Raw genomic sequence first — 18768 nt, forward strand, 5'->3', positions numbered from 1 at the left:
AGATGAATTGGTCAGCAAATGAGATTTATCTTGATTACTGGATGACCTATCGTTCTAAAACGCCTGAAATAAAGAGGACACCGTGTATGCGAACGGCCGATTTCCTGCAGGCATCCCGGCAACGCGACTCGAAAGTAAACAAGAAGTAACTATGCCTCTTACTATATGCAACAAATAAAAGAACATTTCCTATATTTTGCATAAAGATCACCTGAGAAACTGTTCGGAATCGCTCGTGCGTTCCTATCAGAGCGAATAATACATCTTGTACATTTGTCAAGTGTTCCTGTAGATCATTTATTTTGCGAGATAAGAAGCCTGAACTTCGACAGATATAACGAAATGGATTTTCTCGGCTGAATTACACCATTGATACGGTTTATAAATATCGATTATCTATTTTAATGTTTTATGAATGAACTGGGAACAAGTGTATGAATCTTTTAAATTTAAATCAGGGTGACAGAAACTAATGCTAATTCGCACAAACACGTCCACACGATTTTCATGACTGATATATGGAAACTTCAGGCCGTAAACTTTCAAACAGAATAGAAACAGAAAGAAGTCTGAAATGTCGGAGGAGGATTTTATTTAACCGATCAGGCAACGCGAACCTGAAACGACGTATTCGCTACGCTTTCTTCTTGTCAGCTAGTTTATCGTACGTACAGTGAGAGTCAAGAGTACGCGCGTTTATGAAAGGTTTAAACTATTTCCTGCAGATTTAGACGAAGCTCTCTTTTTTTATATCCATTACGATGGAACGTATTGAAATTAAAATTAGAAAAACTTCTTACCTATTCGAGCAGAGAAAATTGCTTTACTTCAAAATTTTGATATTTGATTACGAGATTATACTCAAGATTTTTTATATTCATTTTGAAGTGAGGGCTCCGTGGTCCCAAAATGCAAACTTTGATAAAATTTAGAGTCGAACCGAGGGAGATCGAGTACGCGATCACGTGAGCGCATCCAATGTGCCATTGGCAGTGAGGTAAGAATGTCAGTGCGCATAGTTACCGTGTGGTACGGCACGAAACTCGATTGTTACGCAAGCATCCGTGTTCGGTGGCGATCGATGACCGATCCGCAGGTCAACTTGGGAAAGCAGGAAGAAAGCAAGGGAAAGAGATTTGTACCACCATTCGAAATTGACTGATTCGTAAACGCTTTGGCACATCATCGTAAAAGGGTTGAGCAACTGATTGATTAAGAGGAAATTGCTTAAGCTTGCGTAAATTCAAATGACAAATTAGGGAAAATTTTATGGCTGCCGGATGAAGCGTATAATAGATCGAGAAGTTGTAAACACGTTGTTTTTGCTTAAATTAAATGTGATTTACATTAGTCTAGACTAGACTGAGTGTACCTCAGTAAAACGGCCTACATTCGTTGAAAGGATAAAAATTTACTCTTGAGCTTTACAAGGAATATCAATGTCAAGTATAATCCAATATTAATCTTGTGAATTTGTTTGAGAAAACTAGTCCTCTTTCTCTAGTGCCACTCATTGCCTCTATTGCCGCTTTCGCTCTCTTTCACTGTTCTTAGAACCTTCACTCGGTCATTACGTTAACCGACAGAAGTGAAATTTTCCACTTGATTTATATCTTCCTCGTCCAATTAATTCAGCATTAAGGAGATCAACATTTTCTAATATAATCGCATCGTCGTAGATTTAATAATTCAATGGACGATGGCTAATAAGTTTGATGGTAGACTGAAATCTCCTACGTCGGGTACTGCGACTACCTGAATGTTTCGTAATCCCAGCTGCAACGTTCGCGCGACGTTGTGGGAAACATAGTCGATGCTGGCTACCAAAAATGATCAACATTCATTTTCCATCGTCTTATTAAGTTAATCGGTTTGATTTCCTTTCTCTATGTAACCAATTCGATGCAAGCGATGTAACAGCTACCATAACTTCTGGTTCGAGAAGGAAGTGACTGGAATCAGTTTAACACAAACTTGCATTACCGGTCATGTAATAAACACGCAAGTTGGAAAGTGCGAAATGTGAAATTATAATCCGAAATTGTTTGAATGTGCAGGATTCCTTAATCAACTGCGGTTATCAATCTTGAAGTTTTACGTAACAAACAAACAAGCGTTGGGTCCGTGGAGATGACTTCGCGATTTGCTTATTCCTGGATTCCACTTCATTTGCATAACTTTTTCTCGATCAATGTAATTAATAAGATGAACTTTAATTATCAACGTTTCTTTGGCAACGATGATCATTGCGAATTAACGATTATGAACGCGTTATATTTTCTTTTGGCCTACAGTTTACGCGTGGCTCATTAATTTCAACATCTTGTCGTCGAATGCTATGGAAGATTTTCCCAAGGACTAAAAACAAAAATCTATAATGAATGCCAGAATTCGCCGATCCTACAAAATACGAACAGAAAGTGTGACGGTCGAAAAACCTGTTGAGCCCACTCACGGTCGCATTTATACGAACTATATTTCGAGAAGTTGCGAGTTTTGAAAGCGAGAAAGCGAGGTAAACAACGGCGTAAGCGATTGTTAAATTCTAGCGCCGGTATCTTCGTTAAATGAAATTCGATTGGAGCATCTAATAAAATATTTCAAGCTGAATATGATAGTCCAGATTTCTCGAGGAAAGGTCAAGATCTGAACTAACACTTTCTAAGCTGGCGAAACGGAAAAAGGAAGAGACACTTAACTTTTCCTTGAATTTTATATATTCATATCATTTGTAGTAAATTCTGTGCTAATATCTATAGTGCTTTTAATTATCTTCAAAAGTAATCTACTTGTTCTCGGAAACGAAAACAAACATGTTAAAAAAGTTGTGTACGGCATAAAGAAGTTGCAACGGAGTTACGTCAACGGAGAAGTTACATTATAAAATCATGATTACAAGCAGGAAATCAGTTTGACATTAGCGGTTCGACGGATGGCGGAGTCTCCTTGACATTTTGGCCAGGCGTATCCAATTTTTCCACCGAAATCACTACAACGATTTGGTAGAAATCCAACTCGACGGAACAGACATACTTATGATGAAATTTAATATAAACGCTGCGCGTACTGTATGCAACTACAGATTACCATTATCATAGACTGCATATCGCAAAGATTAAACGATAAATGATATTTCGATCTAAATTGCATTTTTAATCTGATCAATATCCGAGCAACGCAGATGTGGATTCTTTCCAAGTCGCTCGCTTTCACGCTTACGTAACTATCATGGTCTTAGGAGATTTGCTCTCCCAATTTAAGCTAACGCATCAGTTTTCCATGAGAATCCTCGGACGCGTTCAGACTTATCGAGATCGAAAGTGGTTTGGGCAGTAGGTGCTGCTTCCTTCGAGATGTAACGATTTTAAACGCGCCTTCCGATACGCGAATTCTCATCGGTTTCATACCAATCTAACCGAGAAACGGACACCCGGAAGCAAACACGTCCACGGGATCTTGATCGTCGCTCCACGCCTATAAACCGCCTTGTTACAGGTTACAGAGTGAAATTGCGACGCACGATCGCAATTAGATTTCTAGTTTCAGTGGTAGTGGTCGTTCACCCGAGCGATCGGCCTTACGGAAAACGAACATACCGGGAAATGCAAGTTCCCCGGTCTCATACTCGTGATCTACGATCTCGCGTGTCAAAATCGAAATTCAGTCTAATTGAATAAAGTAATAACTGACCGTCACAGAAAATATGGAAGAATTTACGAAAAGGACACCGGAGCACTTAGTCAGTTACGTGAGACGACGACTGCCGAATGAAAGTAAAAAGCGAACGGGACAAATTTAAAACATGATGAATAATTTTATTGGAGAATGAATGGAGCGAATACAAACTCCTACGTACCGGCTGTAACGGTAAAGGAATATAATAGTCAAGTTGAATATAATTTTCGTTGCATAGGGAAATCAGCCCGATATCAATTTCGTAATAACGGTAAGACAGAGACGAGCAACTAATGAAATATATGAAAGAACCGGTTGATAAGAAATCGTGTCAGGTGAGTATACACTAAGCAGTAAGAAAGACCGGTTGGAAAAGTGCAGTCGGAAGCGAAACGGTCGAACGCGAAGAACCTCTCAAGGACGGTTCCGCTACAAAAATCAGAGTAGCTAAGATCAATGGCAAACATCAAACGATTCTCATTTCAAAGAAAAAGACTGAATTCAACAGTGTAAGAAGCTAGTTTAGTGTTTCTAATAGGATTTCATTGCTTTTTTTTATAGTGTTTAATGTAATTTATACTGACATATCGCTTTAACAACGTGTTCTTACCAATATTGAATTAATTATACGGTGATCCACAATCACAGCACCATTGCCTATTGATGAAGGAGTAATTTCTCTTGTTGGTTGATCGGTGAATACCGGAATTAGATCCTTGATAACGATGAAGATGCGCGATCGCGTATGGTATATAGAAACGCGGACCGGATCGGTTATTGTCGAGCCGAAAAATACCCCGGCGATTGATCTCACTCGATCCGACGTTTCTGATGAACTGAGAGGACTGATCGGATAGCGTCCTGTGCCGTTACTTTCTACCTACACATGGGGAGATTGGGGAGTAGGAAAAGCTGCGAGAAGTGGGGTATCAAATCGCGATAAGGCTGGACACGCCGAATCGAATGGTGGGAGGCAAGGTTGCTGTTTTTCGAACGCATTTTTCGAGGTGATCCTGTTTCGCGAAGGGCCACCGACGGAAACTTACGGAACTTCCCTGGGATCTCCGCTTGGACAGCCTTGCGAGCTGACAGGACACGTGGTTAACTCGTTCTCGAGACAATTTCCAGCGGCAACTGAGTGGAAAGCGTTTTAATGCGAGATGCAACGAGAGGGACTATTACGCGGTGACTCGACCAGTTTTACGTTCGTTGAAGGACGAACAATTCGTCGAAGCAATGTTTTAATTAAGAGACCAGATGAAATTCTGAAATTTTCTCATGCAATTAAAAAATTGTTTAACAAATTTAGAGTTTGTTATATTCCGTTAGGAATATCGTTAAATCTATGTCTAAAAGGGTAAATTACTGCATTATGTTATTATAGAACGAGGTCGCGACTTAGAAAACATTAGAAGGCATTAGATCATATCAGTCGAGATCAACAGAAGCACTAAGGATCCTCAACGTTGTCAGCTGTCAGGGTTGCGTCACGTGCAGATGAGAAAGTTACATAATAAAACGCGCATCCTACGTACGGTATAAATAAAAAAAGCCTAAAACTACGATTGCTCAATGTTGCAACGGAGTAATCGCCATTCATTCTACGAATCCTCTGCTTATTGAGCAATTACTTTGCCACTCGTTTCATTTTAACACCTCTGAATGTATCATCTGTTAGACGTAATGATAAATTTCCATGAAGAAGGTTATACGAAGGCCGGTCAGCATCTTCTAGATCCAGTTGCCTAATAGACAAGACCTTCGCAACAAGACCTTGGCACGAATGATCCACCGAGTATTTTATCATTTGCCATTTTTGTGATTATTGATAAGTTTAATTCTAATGTTTAAATATTCGAAGTTCACTGTAAACATCTTTGGTATTTTTATTTGCGTAACGCGAAGAAAGTGTCACTCACCCCCTGAGCGTACGTGCTCGCCTGGAGAACGAAGACCTTGATCGACGTTGAAGAGAAAGGGCCAGAAGAATAAGACCGGGTGAACGCTTTATTAAGGTCACCAGTGAAATCGAGGAGAATTAGGTTACTCTATCGTTCATATAATTTGACCAAAAAAGGAAAATTTTAATACCATAATGTCAACACCTCAGTTTCCTTTATGGTGAACAAAATTAATAAACATGTAAAAGATATTCTAGACCAATAATACAACGAGACTGATAAAATAGATTGCAATTAATCAGATCGAAGGGGACAATTACACTTGAGTTTCCAAATGAAAAATAATTTGAAAAATGAGAAGTATTTATAATGTCCCTCGAGGCACACTTATCTCATACTTTTACGTGCGAGCTCGAGAAAGAGAAAAGACTGCATTGCAAAACGGACCATTTCGAAACGAAATTGTTTTAATTTTAAGTGTATTCGCACGTAGTCAGCGCAGCATCCGATCGGGCATCATGCAATTAACAATAATCACCGAATCAAGTTAATTTTGATAATCGAATTAATTGTAAGCTCAGTCTCTCCATAAATCCAATCAGTCATAAACACACTTGCAATTTTTAAAAAATAAAAATCATGTAACACTATGATATTTCGAAAAAGGATTAATAAACATATTGAGATGAACAGAAACGCTTGGTTCAAGTTTCTGTCTTAAGGACTTCGCTGATGTGTTGCAATTACGTCGGGTCTCGAAGTTTTCGTGGTGAATCCGCGTATGGGACGAAGAAGAGAGAAACGAGCTCGCGAGAGGAGTGCAGGGGGCCGAGGTTATTTAGCAAGAGGTGTTGCAGCTGCCGAGAGACGATCGGCTCTCCCCTTCGATTTTGTAATCGGCCATTGGACTTGCGCGCCTATTGCAAATACAGTCTCGTAACTTCAATTAATATTAGTAATCGTGTAAAAAGGAGCCGTCGGTGACGAAAGATGGTTCGAAGACGCGCAATTCTTTTCTCAGAATGAAATTTCAGTATTTTGAATTTGATTTGAACAATTGCGAATGTGCAATTTTTAATTTATGAACTATTTCTTATATTCAATCATCATATCATCGACATAATTTAATACACTATTGTTAACATGTTAATTTTACTCGATAGAATTTGCATCAGCGAAGACGAAACGACAATGAAGGCCTGCCGAAGAATGCAAGGACGCGAAACTTCATAAGGAAACTACATATAGATTATTATAATTTAAAATGTTTGTCAGTAAATTTCACAGCCAGGCGGAAATGAAACGTTGGAATCATTAAGCAGTGACACAAAACCGCGATGCGAATCCTAGAATTAATGCGAAATTTATGGAAATTCTCCGAGGTACGATAACATTTAATTATTAATTTTTACTGAGAGATTGTTGTTTAAGTAATTTGACGTCACTACATGCAAATCTCCAACGGATTTGTAATACAAACAGTTAAATGAGCAGGGAATCGACGGTGCGACATTAATTGTAAATCTAGTATGCAGATATTCCCGGTGGCAGCATATTGCAAATTAGGTTACAGTGTCTGAGAAACTGCTACAAATGTCAAAAAGTCACCGGTTTTGCGACGATGTCGGAATCATGATGAAGGACTCACGACCGAATTCATCAATATACATTCACTAAGAAGTAATCCAATTACGAATGAACAAAATATTTGCGAATCCAAGTCACCTTTTCTTAAACCATCGGCGTCGTGTACAAAAAACGCTTTTGTATTTTATTCTGCGTTTCATTAGAAACAAGGAAACATTTAAAGAATCGTTCCAACGTTTCCATCATTGATACAAATCATGTTTTTTTATGAGTCCATCGACTCTTGACCTCGCACCCGATCGCTTGTTTTCCTGCTACTTATAGAAATCATCGATGAATTTATTAGTTCTTCGGTTTTAAGAATTTACGTTTGAGAAATTACAGAGGATCTACGATGTATCAATTTAAGTTGTTGCAATGATTGATCTACTTACATAGGACCATAATCTCGAACACTTATGAATACGCTATTGATTTTCTACTTTGTCCAAACTTACAATGATAACAGGTGGATACTTAAGATTTAGGGACAATTGAATCAGATTAAAAGTTCCATTCGAGATTGATTAATAGAACTCAGATTGGTTAAATGAATTGTTAAAGAACTTGATACTCTTTTATGCGAATATATGTTCCTTTGCTTGAATCGAATCGAATCTGTTTATCTTCAATGATAATAACGGTTGAGTGAAGAAATCGATGTCTCTCCAAATAAATGCTTTTAGTAAAGATACACTAAATTAGTCTATCGTTCAATGGGAATGATAATTTATTTACTGCTTCTATTGAAACATCATGTAAGTTTCCTGCAAAAATAAGAAAGAAGAATGGAAAAATATGACACGATAAAAAGTTACACGTATCCGGTAAATTACGAGTGATACAATGTTTATTTGGAACAGTGAGGTAAACAGATTTTCTCAAGAAAAAGTGCAGCGCATCAGCTTTTTTTTAAGAAAGAAACATACAACACTGATTGCAAATTATTGCCTATAATTAATGAGTTCTTAGAATATTCAATTAACTGGTAAAAAATTAGTATCAAGGTGCAGAATGACGTTTATATCATTTTCACATATCACGTTCTATCGACAAAAGAGAACGCCACATGCCAAGCAATAATTTTCACTCGAGCCACTCGGGAAGGTTGCAGCTCTTAAGGCGTCAAGTTTTAACCTGTTGCTTGGAATTTGATAAAGGAAAAACGTCTCCTACTTCTCGTGTTGAATTTCTTTAATAATTTTACAGACTGTGGATTTTTCGTTTAATTAAATCTTTTTTTCTTGTCGAATTAACCGTCCCAAAATAAATTGAAAACGATTACACAATGCTAAAATTACAAAAGTAAATGTTCACTTCTTACAGACGTCATCGGATTAATTGATGTCCAATATGAATAATTAATTGTGATTAAAACATAAAAGCTTAGTTTACAAGAAGAAAGCAAGAGTTGCCTGCGGTTCTCGAAGAAGGCACATCGGGAATTCCAATGCAAATATAGTCGAATAATTCTACGGCAATCGTAAATCTGATTGCAACTATATTCGCTGCGTGACACGTGCAGATTTCCACCGCTTGCGTTACGCATTTCAAATTGCCGACATTTACTCTTAGAGGAATCGCAAAGTTGTCCTGAAACTATAAATCATTGGCTGAATTAAAACTCTCGATTGATCAGAGTATTAATTGACGCATACATGATGTTACTTAATTAAAAAAAAGTGTGAGTTGCACGTTGGATACGATGATTAGACAAAACATCATAAGTCATTAAGACGATTAAGAGACGACGTCGGGCATTACGCGTAAAAACAATTGACTTAATTTAACGAGGTGATAAATATGCATACATAACTGGAGTGCTTGCTAGTATGAGTGGAACACAGTTACACGGCGAGCTAGTTAATTTTTCTCGGCCTACTTGAATATGTACGCGATAACGGAAATCATGGATTATGTATACAGTTCCTCCTGAATCGATTGCGAAAGAACTTCTCAGTTGAAAATAGAGTTTCGTCTCCGCGAATAGAATTCGGAGGCGACGCTTAATATTTATGACGCCCTTTGGATTCGTTTAAACGGGTTCGGCGGGCAACTATACGCGGTTAAGTAATCGACTAGATGGCGAGCTCGTTCAGAACAGTCGGCTCGGTTACAGTGTCACTTCGGTAACCGACGTGAACCGACGAAGAATAAAAATAACTGCAAGAAGCTTGACCTTGATCCGCGGACTACCGCTCCGGATCACGTTATTCCGTAAAAATTATCTCTTCCGCAAGTGGACACGTGAAGAATCAGCAAAAAGTGATCCAGAATTATTTAGCAACGAGAAACCAAGTTTTTAAGGTTGTTGCTAAGGTTTGGCAAAAACGTTTTGAACAATCCAGTAATAAAAAAGATTGAATTCGTAAGAAATAAAAATTCGAGAATGTATGTGCATTAGCATTTTGGAAACTTTGTATGTTCCATTCAATTGTTACTTTATTATATTTGAAAAACTTACTGATTCAAATGAGTAGTAAAAATTCAAACGTATCTCGTAAATATTAGACAGAATTATAATTTGCGGTAGGTCACGAAGCTCATACAAACCTGATGACGAATAAAAGTCGTTTATATCAAGTCCCGGCGATCTCGGCAACCATTCAACAAGGAACGTGAGCAGAATGGAAATCGTCGGACTTTTCGTTGTTCTCTATCAGAGAAGCCAACTGGTTCCACCGTCTGTTTAATCCTAATAGAGATATGTCTTTAACAACCATCTATCGAGAGTCACGCGACGGGACAATCAGATCCATACCGATTTGGAGCAAAGGTCAACATGTGCAACATCCTTTTACAAAGTATTATATTATTATTCGAGTCTTGGAGAAAAATGAAAATGAAAATGTTGTAGCTGCATACTTTTCTCTTATCAAATTCGTAGTTTTCTCAATAGCGTTAATAGTAAATTTCTCAAATTATACAAGCTATAAAAATTAAATAGTGCATCTCTGCAACGTGATAATAAAACTGATGTATTTGTAAGATTAGTTCAATTTTTTAACTATAATTCGGGAACTACTTTGTGAAGACTTGAATGGGTGGATGGGAATGCGCGCGGCAGCACTGGAGGTTTCGATGCCTGGATGGATACTGCGTATGGCACAAGTGCCTCATGAAATGCGAAACATGCGATGTTTCGTAATATTTATACTCAATATTCACTGCGTTTCTCAACTTTTTTCTCAATCTATAAAGATGAAAATTACGAGGATCACGCATTATCGACCTAACGTGCCTTCTTGGAATCTGGTTTAACTGTCGGATTAACCACGCGCTTGACTTTTACTACTTATCTGGAAATGATCGTGCTCTAATTAACCGGAATTTGAAAACGTTTTATTTGTAGAACTATTTCTTTTTAATATCGTGATATTAAACGTGTCGTCGTGTAAAGTGCTCTTAGGTAACTTAATCTACCGCCAGTTGATTTGTTATGTTCAATTTAAATGTATGATAAATCTTCAAGGCATTGTCGTAAATCGTCTAATACTAATTTGCGTAAGCCGGGCGAAAGGTTTGATCATTAAACTGCGTTAGTTGTTTGTACGTATAGCAAAATCAAAATCGTGCACGATTGATTTACGATTTTGCAATATTTTCCGCGACGTCGATTTATGTACATCCATCGTCCTTGTTGTCCACACGTAAATATACGAGAGATGCGTTTACCAGAATAATTGGATAATCATATCGTGTACATATTTTCCTTCCTTGTTCCTGTCCGATAAAAAACAGGAAATGGTAAACAGTGACTAAGTGAATTAATTAATAATTAGGATACACATCGAAAGGTATTTCTTCTAAATAGAGGCTTGCGGATTTTTCCTAATGGAAAATAATCCCCAACGCAGCATTCTTATTATGTATCGACAATAACGCAAGGCCGATCTGCGCTATGCTGATGTGGAGCACGTGTGCAAAGATTTTTATCAATGTAAGTAACTAATTTTCACTGTAATGTGTAACGCAACGTGAGTTATTAGTTCTTTTAATTTCCGCGTATTTAGTTTGCGTTCAAATGTTCTACGTAAGGAATTTTTTTAATAATCAATCCGCTTTTTACAAATCGTCATTAGATACAAACTACAATAATTGAATAAAAATCAAACCGGTGAATAACTCTTCGAAGAACCTTAAAAAATATGATAGAAAATCCGATTTGCGTGTCATACGAAAAGAAGTTCACCTCGGATCTGTCTCTTTTAGAAATAATAAATAGGGGAGAAGAGGAAAGTTCTAGGAAAAATGAAGCGAGTTATAATTAGAAGCCAGGACGAAAAAGAAAGTTTGACAAAGGCCGAAATTCGGCCTTCTTAACCACCTTTGCAAGACTGCTTGTTTACAACATAAAATATCTTAGAGAACATTCCTGATGAATACTAATCTCTCTACATCTTCCCAGTTTAACAAGTCCACTTCTAAATTATTTTCTTTTATTCTTCATAAATATTTCATCAATACAACAGATTTCATTATCCAATCAAAATTAATGGAATAAACATTCTATAAAAAATTTAATTAACAAAGCAGACGAGAATTTTCTGTGGGACTGCTGATTGAAAGAGAAAAAAGCGAAACTTGGACGAGTGGCCAAAGTTCGCGGTCCACGAGATTCATCTGGCCGAAAAGAATGTTAGGCTGGCCGTGACACAGTTAACGCTTGTCTAAGATGGCATGGAGACGCTCCGTAATACTCACTTATTCGACCAGTTTGCGGAATCCCCGAAGCATGATTTAATTCCAGACCGACCGTCTGCCGATTGACGAGTAATAACTACCACCTCTCCGCGTATTTCTCATCGATTTCACCGTACCGTACGTTGCCTGCATCACGTCGTACATCTGTCTGTGTGTGCTACCGCACAGTAGATTACAAGACTCTGAAGTATTCATAAACAATCACAATAAAGATTGATAGATCGGTTGCTTTTTAATTATCGTTTCAGGTAAAGAATCATTCTTGGAATGGTACATTTTTCATCTGCTGATTGCTGATTTCACTTAATTTTCATTCGCGCTAAGTATTAAGAAACGACGACGTTCAATCAGTCATAAAATCATGATATCGTAACAATGATCAGCAACATTTCTGAGAAACCTGAGAGGAGCTGACCTTAATACGCTGCACCAGAATTAGGAGAAAGCATATCTCAATGCAACTTGTTTCCTATCACTGCATCCGGAAGAAGTAACCAAATACTCCGCTTCTATTAACTATCAACATTACAAAATTTTAATGTCTGATATTGAAAATTCGATTTACGTGGTAAAGATTTCTACCGATAATTGATATTTACTTGTTGGCGAACTTAAGAATCGATTACTCTATTTTCCTACCATACAAATTGCGGACATATAAAAAGATGATTACGTCCACACCTTTTCGATTAATGAAGAATTCAGGGAAACGCGATAACAGCAAAAATAAGTGTTTTGCTGATGAACTGAATATTAAAGGTTCCACTTTTTACGATCGTACCGAAGGAATGCGCAAGGGTTCAAAGATCCACCGTTCAAATTCTACCTTCATCATTACTGCGGATTTTTAAGATACGAGTGTACTGAAATTTTAATCAATTTTGAACAATGCACTTATACAAAAACAGGCAACAATATTTAATAGATATCTCATTCTTTAACCCTGTATTTTAAATATGTGAGTAACACGGGTTGAACGAGGACCGTGGTACGGTGTCTAGAATTGGGTCTGCCGGGGCAAGCTTTGAACGACCTTGGCCGAAGGGTGTGCACTAGGCCCCTTCTCGCTACCGATGGAAGGAAAGGAGACCTTGACTCCCCGTGGCATAGAGATTTTCAGGCGATCACCTGAGGCCCACACGCTCCCACCCCGGCTACTCGCCGCTCGAACCCCACTTGCTTAACCAATACTTAAACCGTGATTTCGCTCGGCCGCGGACTATTCACGCAGCATCGGCTGTTGGACCCACATTTCTGTACATGCGTCTTCGCGCGGACACGCGTGCACACGCTCGCAACACCGACACCGTACCGCGTGCCATCCCGCGAGAACGCGTGCACCCGCGCCGTCACTGCGATCGCAAGTGTTAGCTACCCCGTCAAACGTCGCGCGTGCAAACTACAGAGTCCTGTGACCAAGGGGTTGGAAGCTTGTGGAATAACCGATCCGTTTTTGAAACCAGTGAACTGAGTGCCGAGTTCAGAGAGATCATCGATTCAGAACGAAGCGGATCTCTAGTGGTAGCAAGCATTTTTCCTCAAGGAAGAGCTTTTCGGATAAAGCTGGTGCATCTCGGACGCGTCGAGGCCCCGTTGGGAGGAGCTTGTAATCGAGGTCGAGACAGTGGAGACTCGGTCAACCCAAATTGATCACACTTTTACTTGCAACCGTCTCATCAATTTCGTCGGTCAGAACAGGTAACTCGCTCTTAAAAGATGTCACGTCATTGGAGAGTGACTCGGACCTCGAACTTAACCCAGATAGCCCCTAAAAAACGATAAAAACCGCGTCTAATTTGCAAACCGGATTCACTCGATTCGTCTTTGCTCTAAAATTTTCACATCTCCGTTATAAACTTCATGAAGTAATCAGGATTTCAAAGTGTATCGTAAGCACCTTCGAGTGCGATTTCAATATGTACATTGCTGATATTGCAAATTCAATCGGAACCAGTTTATGAAAATTTATGTATCGAACATTTAAAACACTTTGCCACAGTTTCAAGGATTAAAATAAGCGAACTGGTCCGTTTAAGTATGCCTAATAAGAAATAATGTATGTAATTATTGAGTCATCTACTTACGCTAATATATAAAACTGATTTGAAATCAACTGAATTAAAAGTGTAAAGATTAGAAACAATTATTATTTACACATGAATCAAACCGAAAATGTGAGACTGTGTAACGTGACAGATTAAGTAAAAATAATGATGAAGACACTGCGAGGAAAATGGTAGTTAGCGCAACATCCGCCGTTTCTACTTTCGCAAGTAGAGTACGTTCCTAAATGATCAGACGCAACGCGAGGCGAAACCACCCTGCAGAACGAGCTGCCGATCGAAATATCGTGCTGTTGACTAATTGTTCGTCCCAAACGAGCAACTTTCCCGATTTCTCGCCATTTCACAATTAAAAAATATCTCGGCGATGAGTAGGTGCGCACGGTGAGAAAGCAAACCCGATTCTGCAACAGCTCGAAACGGTTCTCCAGATGGTTGCATGGCTAACGACGAGTTCACCAAGGCCTCGCGTCTTTCATTGATTAACGACTGATTATAATAAATGACACTGTACATCAATTACGACCCCCAGATGTTGGAAGTGGAAGATATCGATCGAATTCTGCCAGTGGCTAATGATTAGCCGCTAATCCCTATCTATTTCATACTCTAACTCTCCTCCGAATTGCCTGATTCATGATTGGAAGATTTTTATTATAGAAAAGTAAAAACTGATATTTGTGAAATATTTAAAAACTACTTCCTTTTTATTATTACAAATCCTAATTAAATGGATCTTCTCGAATATGTGGTGGAAGTCGGAATTGGCATACTTTTATTAGATAATGGTAAATATGGATCGCGTAGTCAATAAATCATGTTGCAATGCTCGATAGAGTAAAAAGGGAGAAAAATAAATGAAAGAATGGAATGAAGAAGGTGGTGGGTTTCCTTCCTCTTCTAGCTTTCTCGATACACAATCGATTTTATCGACATCGAAAATTACACATTACGTTCGAGACTCCGACGCCGTTCTATGTAAAAAAAAGCTACGCGCATCACGTAAAAGTGTGTCACTCGCGCATCCTTACGTTTTAAACGATTCGAAAGGAATGCCAGAAGAAAAGAACGTCTGACCCCTTTTTACCGTTGAGGAACTTCGCTCACGGAAACGAATGTTATCTTAGAACATGACTCGTTATCATTGTCACCATTGATAGTCCCACGTGCGCATTATACGCTAACAGCTTATAAGCGATTACTCGATGCTTTCTATACTTGCTACGAGTTTTCTCTTATCGCTACCAAAATTGCGCATCCAGATCTGTTCTATTTCTTTTTCGAAAAATTTCAATTTTATGCTAATATCTTCGCGTTTCCCTCGTATCTCACGTTTCTCTGGCTGACTTTTCGGCTATGCGAATTTCTTTACCCTCATACATGGTACAACTAGTAGCGAAGTAAATTGGTTGTAACGCGATTAATTATTACAAAGTAGGTATCTGAGTGCTCGGACATAATTGAACAGTACGCGGATACGCTGCTATTACCCGAATTTAATTACAAGGATTGCATTAGCGAGCAATTTCTTAGGAATCTTCTTTAAAAAGTAACAGACTCTCGAAAGTTTCTCTTTATGATAAATGTCAGTGAAATTGCGTAGGAGTTCAAGGGTGAAGTCCTCGATAAACACGACTTGACTGACCCTCGATTATCAAAAGTTTCACAAACATCCTACTTCCTATTTTAAGAGAACGTACAATGACGATTGAACATAAGACGAAAATGAAAATATTACAAACCGTGTTAGTGAAAGATTGTTTTATTCGCTACAGGGGTTAACTAATCGTTCGTGACTGTCAAACAACTTCATTTCTTAATTGGCCAACGCACAAGGTTGAGAGCAATTTACTCGTACTTGCAACTTTCCTCGACGCAGCCACTATGTAATTTACTCCAGTCATAAACTATCTCTAGTTCTTGTCACGCTTGCCGTAATTTTAATTTAATGTACATAGCATGCGCGAAGCAAACCGACAGAATCTCAATATTCTCTTGCATGAACGTGTTTTATTATCTAATTTCGCAAACTAAACGCCGTGTTGACTTTTACTTGAAGGATTGATTCACATATCAGATATAAAATGCATATTAATATGCATATGAAGCATGCATTCACGAAATCGAGGAATAATTAGTTATTTCTTATCGATTGTACATGTATGAGTTTATTGTAAATAATTTCTCCAAGGTGATGATAGATAAAGAGGAGACTAACACGGAACTATAATGAAGCTCACAGGTTGCCTGTTGCATGGTCAAATACCTGACATCGCGTAACCCTTGGGAGAATGTCCGAACGCGAACGAAACGCGTCGCTTGTTATGCAACAAGCGTAAATATTCAGCACAAGGTCGCTGGACCGTTTTCAATCCTAACCGGACCAGCTTCGCGTGTGCTGACGCGTAAAAATCGAAACGGTCCACGGAGAAAACGTACACGCGATCCTCCCAAATTATTTTAAAAACCAGGCCGTGTCCTTCGCTAAATCTAATCGCTAATTTCATTTAACAACGGAAATCTGCTTGTATTATATCTCTCAAATTAATTGTTCTTAAATATTTGCGAAAATTGAACGATGAATGCAAATTAATTTAATTGACATTTTTATACTTACATGTAATATTAATATATGTATTATATATATGTACTTTTCCTGTAGAACTTGCAAATTGATAATAAACATTGAAAGATATGGAGGATACATTATTTGGCTCGAAAGAGAAATTTTCTAAATTCCGTGCATTGTACAGCAGAAAGTCTATGATACAAAATCTGGTTACAAAGTAAGTTTCACGTCAATAAAAGAGTGGACAAAAATTTTACAAAATTAATATTTGCCAGAGACTAATAACAGAAAGTTCCTTGTTAGTCTAATTAAGTCGTCCTGTAAGAAGTTTGGAAATCACCTCCACAATGTTTTTAGCAATAAAATCCCGGTGAAAATGTATCGAAGAAGAAGTTACGTTCTTTAACCATTGTAGAATATGTCCTCGTTTGTGTTAGAAGAAAAGAATTCTAAATATATTAGAATAAAAATATTCTACGATTTAGTTGAAATTTCAATAACGCAATTCTTAATCTACGAATTTGCTGCATTTTTAAATAAATTAAATGTGCAGAAACATACAGAACATGAAAAGTTTGATATAAATCTTATTTCCAATTTGTTTCATTTTTCAAACTGACATAATGAATGTTTTATCTTGCATAAAAATAGTGTAATTAACGATGGCCTTCGATGCCGATCGACGCCGACGCAGTAAATAGAGAATTACTATTGTAAGGTTGAACACGTGGAGGTAACGGTTAAGTATCAGTGAACTTGAACTTGCAACAACGTTAAGGTGAACAAGTTACGAGAGATAGAATACATTGATCTCGATTGAAAAAAACTGATTTGAATCATTAGCAATCCGCCGTAACTGTACTCGCATTCCGCCTTCCTCATCGATTCTTGACCAAGGTAAACGTCTTCTACATCTTATCGAACGCCACGCGCACCGTCTGTATTTAATTAACAGAGCAAAACACGGAGAAAGGATTGCCGATTGCCTTTTTAAACACTACTGACCGAGTAGAGAAGACTCTTCGATGGAAAAGATTTATTAGATCGACGTTAAACTTTCGAGATCCGCAGAATTTATTCGCATTAGGTGCGGCGTATGAAATGTTTCGTTTCTAAAATTGAAAATCGTGTATCAAATGATATACACGATGTATGTCTCTTTGAATCGAACAGTTCGTATGTGGTAAATGAAAAACGTGGTTGAAGTGGCAATCGGGGACACCTGTGGAGCTAGTACCGTTCCGGTGAAGGCGCGTATTGTGAGATGAAAGTGAGAAGTGGAGAGTCGGTGTCGGCTATCTTCAACGGGGAACGTGGAAGTGTCATTCAGAATCCATAGATCGGTACCGTTAAGTTTATCTCAGTCTAATAGAATGCTATAAACGAGTTTGGAAAACCATGTGCGCTTGAGATATTAACATTGGTACCCGAAACAAGATAACAGTTTTCAGGTCAAATGAAATTGATGAAACAAGTTCATTACTTTCTCAAGTTCGCGTGAATAATACTCGATGCTAACGTGATACAATTCGATATTTAACGATCTAACGGACGATCTATTGTAAAGAATTTTCATGAACTAAAGTAGGCGACCATGAATTTTCTCTTGAAGACAAGAAAGTAAAAAGCCTGAAGCGGAATAAAAAAATAGGCCAGCAGGCGTCTGGTGATAATTAATTCCGTAGAATAGAAATTTCACAAAAGACGATTTATATGGGATGATAAGTGAGCAAGTGTAGATTTTATGGGCAAGGTTAACGGTGAGAAGAAACAGGGAAATCGATGACGGATTAATAAACGTGATTGGAAACTCGCTGACCGACTATGATAACCTGTGATTATGAAGAAATAAGAAATGATGTAGATATGGCTAATTGTGAGTACTGAACAATCTTTGGAAACTCGGAGGAATCTGTTTTTATGTATCGCTCGATTCCTGATGCTGAGGGGAAATTAATAAAGAGTTACGTTGGGCATCACTATATCTTGAAAGTCGTGAGCAAACGATCGTTTAGATTATAGTAAAAACAACAAATTGACTAACAGTAGTTTTACAGTAATTAAAACTTGTGACAAGAATCATCACCGAGTACATTGAAGCGATTTCGCTTGCCGCGTCACGCGACAAAAGCTAAAAAAGTAAAGAGGGAGGGAAGAGGAGAGGCGAATGGCAAATATGGACCGTGGAGGGAAACGTGTACGCTACACGTTACCGTGACAGGTGGAGGAG

The 18768-nt window shown here is 38.2% G+C and overlaps 2 protein-coding genes across 5 annotated transcripts in view; one reads left to right on the forward strand and one right to left on the reverse strand.

The window, feature by feature from the left end:
* The window catches only part of sit (stuck in traffic), a 39978-nt gene that overhangs the window by 7338 nt on the left and 13872 nt on the right, over positions 1–18768 (reverse strand). Inside the window, exon 1 of one of the 3 annotated variants that reach the window (XM_026815316.1) lies at positions 4722–4742. The exons of 1 other annotated variant lie outside the window; for it this stretch is intronic. The gene's annotated coding sequence lies outside the window, so the exon portion shown is untranslated. Of the gene's footprint in view, positions 1–4285; positions 4541–4721; positions 4743–18768 lie in introns of those variants that run through there. One more of the 3 variants, XM_018028230.2, reaches the window with a different exon arrangement.
* Positions 13128–18768, forward strand: part of LOC108627088 (elongation of very long chain fatty acids protein AAEL008004) — a 19775-nt gene continuing 14134 nt past the window's right edge. Inside the window, exon 1 of one of the 2 annotated variants that reach the window (XM_018028139.2) lies at positions 13128–13604. The gene's annotated coding sequence lies outside the window, so the exon portion shown is untranslated. Of the gene's footprint in view, positions 13605–17426; positions 17436–18768 lie in introns of those variants that run through there. The other variant, XM_026815318.1, reaches the window with a different exon arrangement.

Source organism: Ceratina calcarata, unplaced genomic scaffold (genome assembly GCF_001652005.2).
Source record: "Ceratina calcarata isolate Rehan_Ccalc_2016 unplaced genomic scaffold, ASM165200v1 scaffold44, whole genome shotgun sequence".
Taxonomy (NCBI): domain Eukaryota; kingdom Metazoa; phylum Arthropoda; class Insecta; order Hymenoptera; family Apidae; genus Ceratina; species Ceratina calcarata.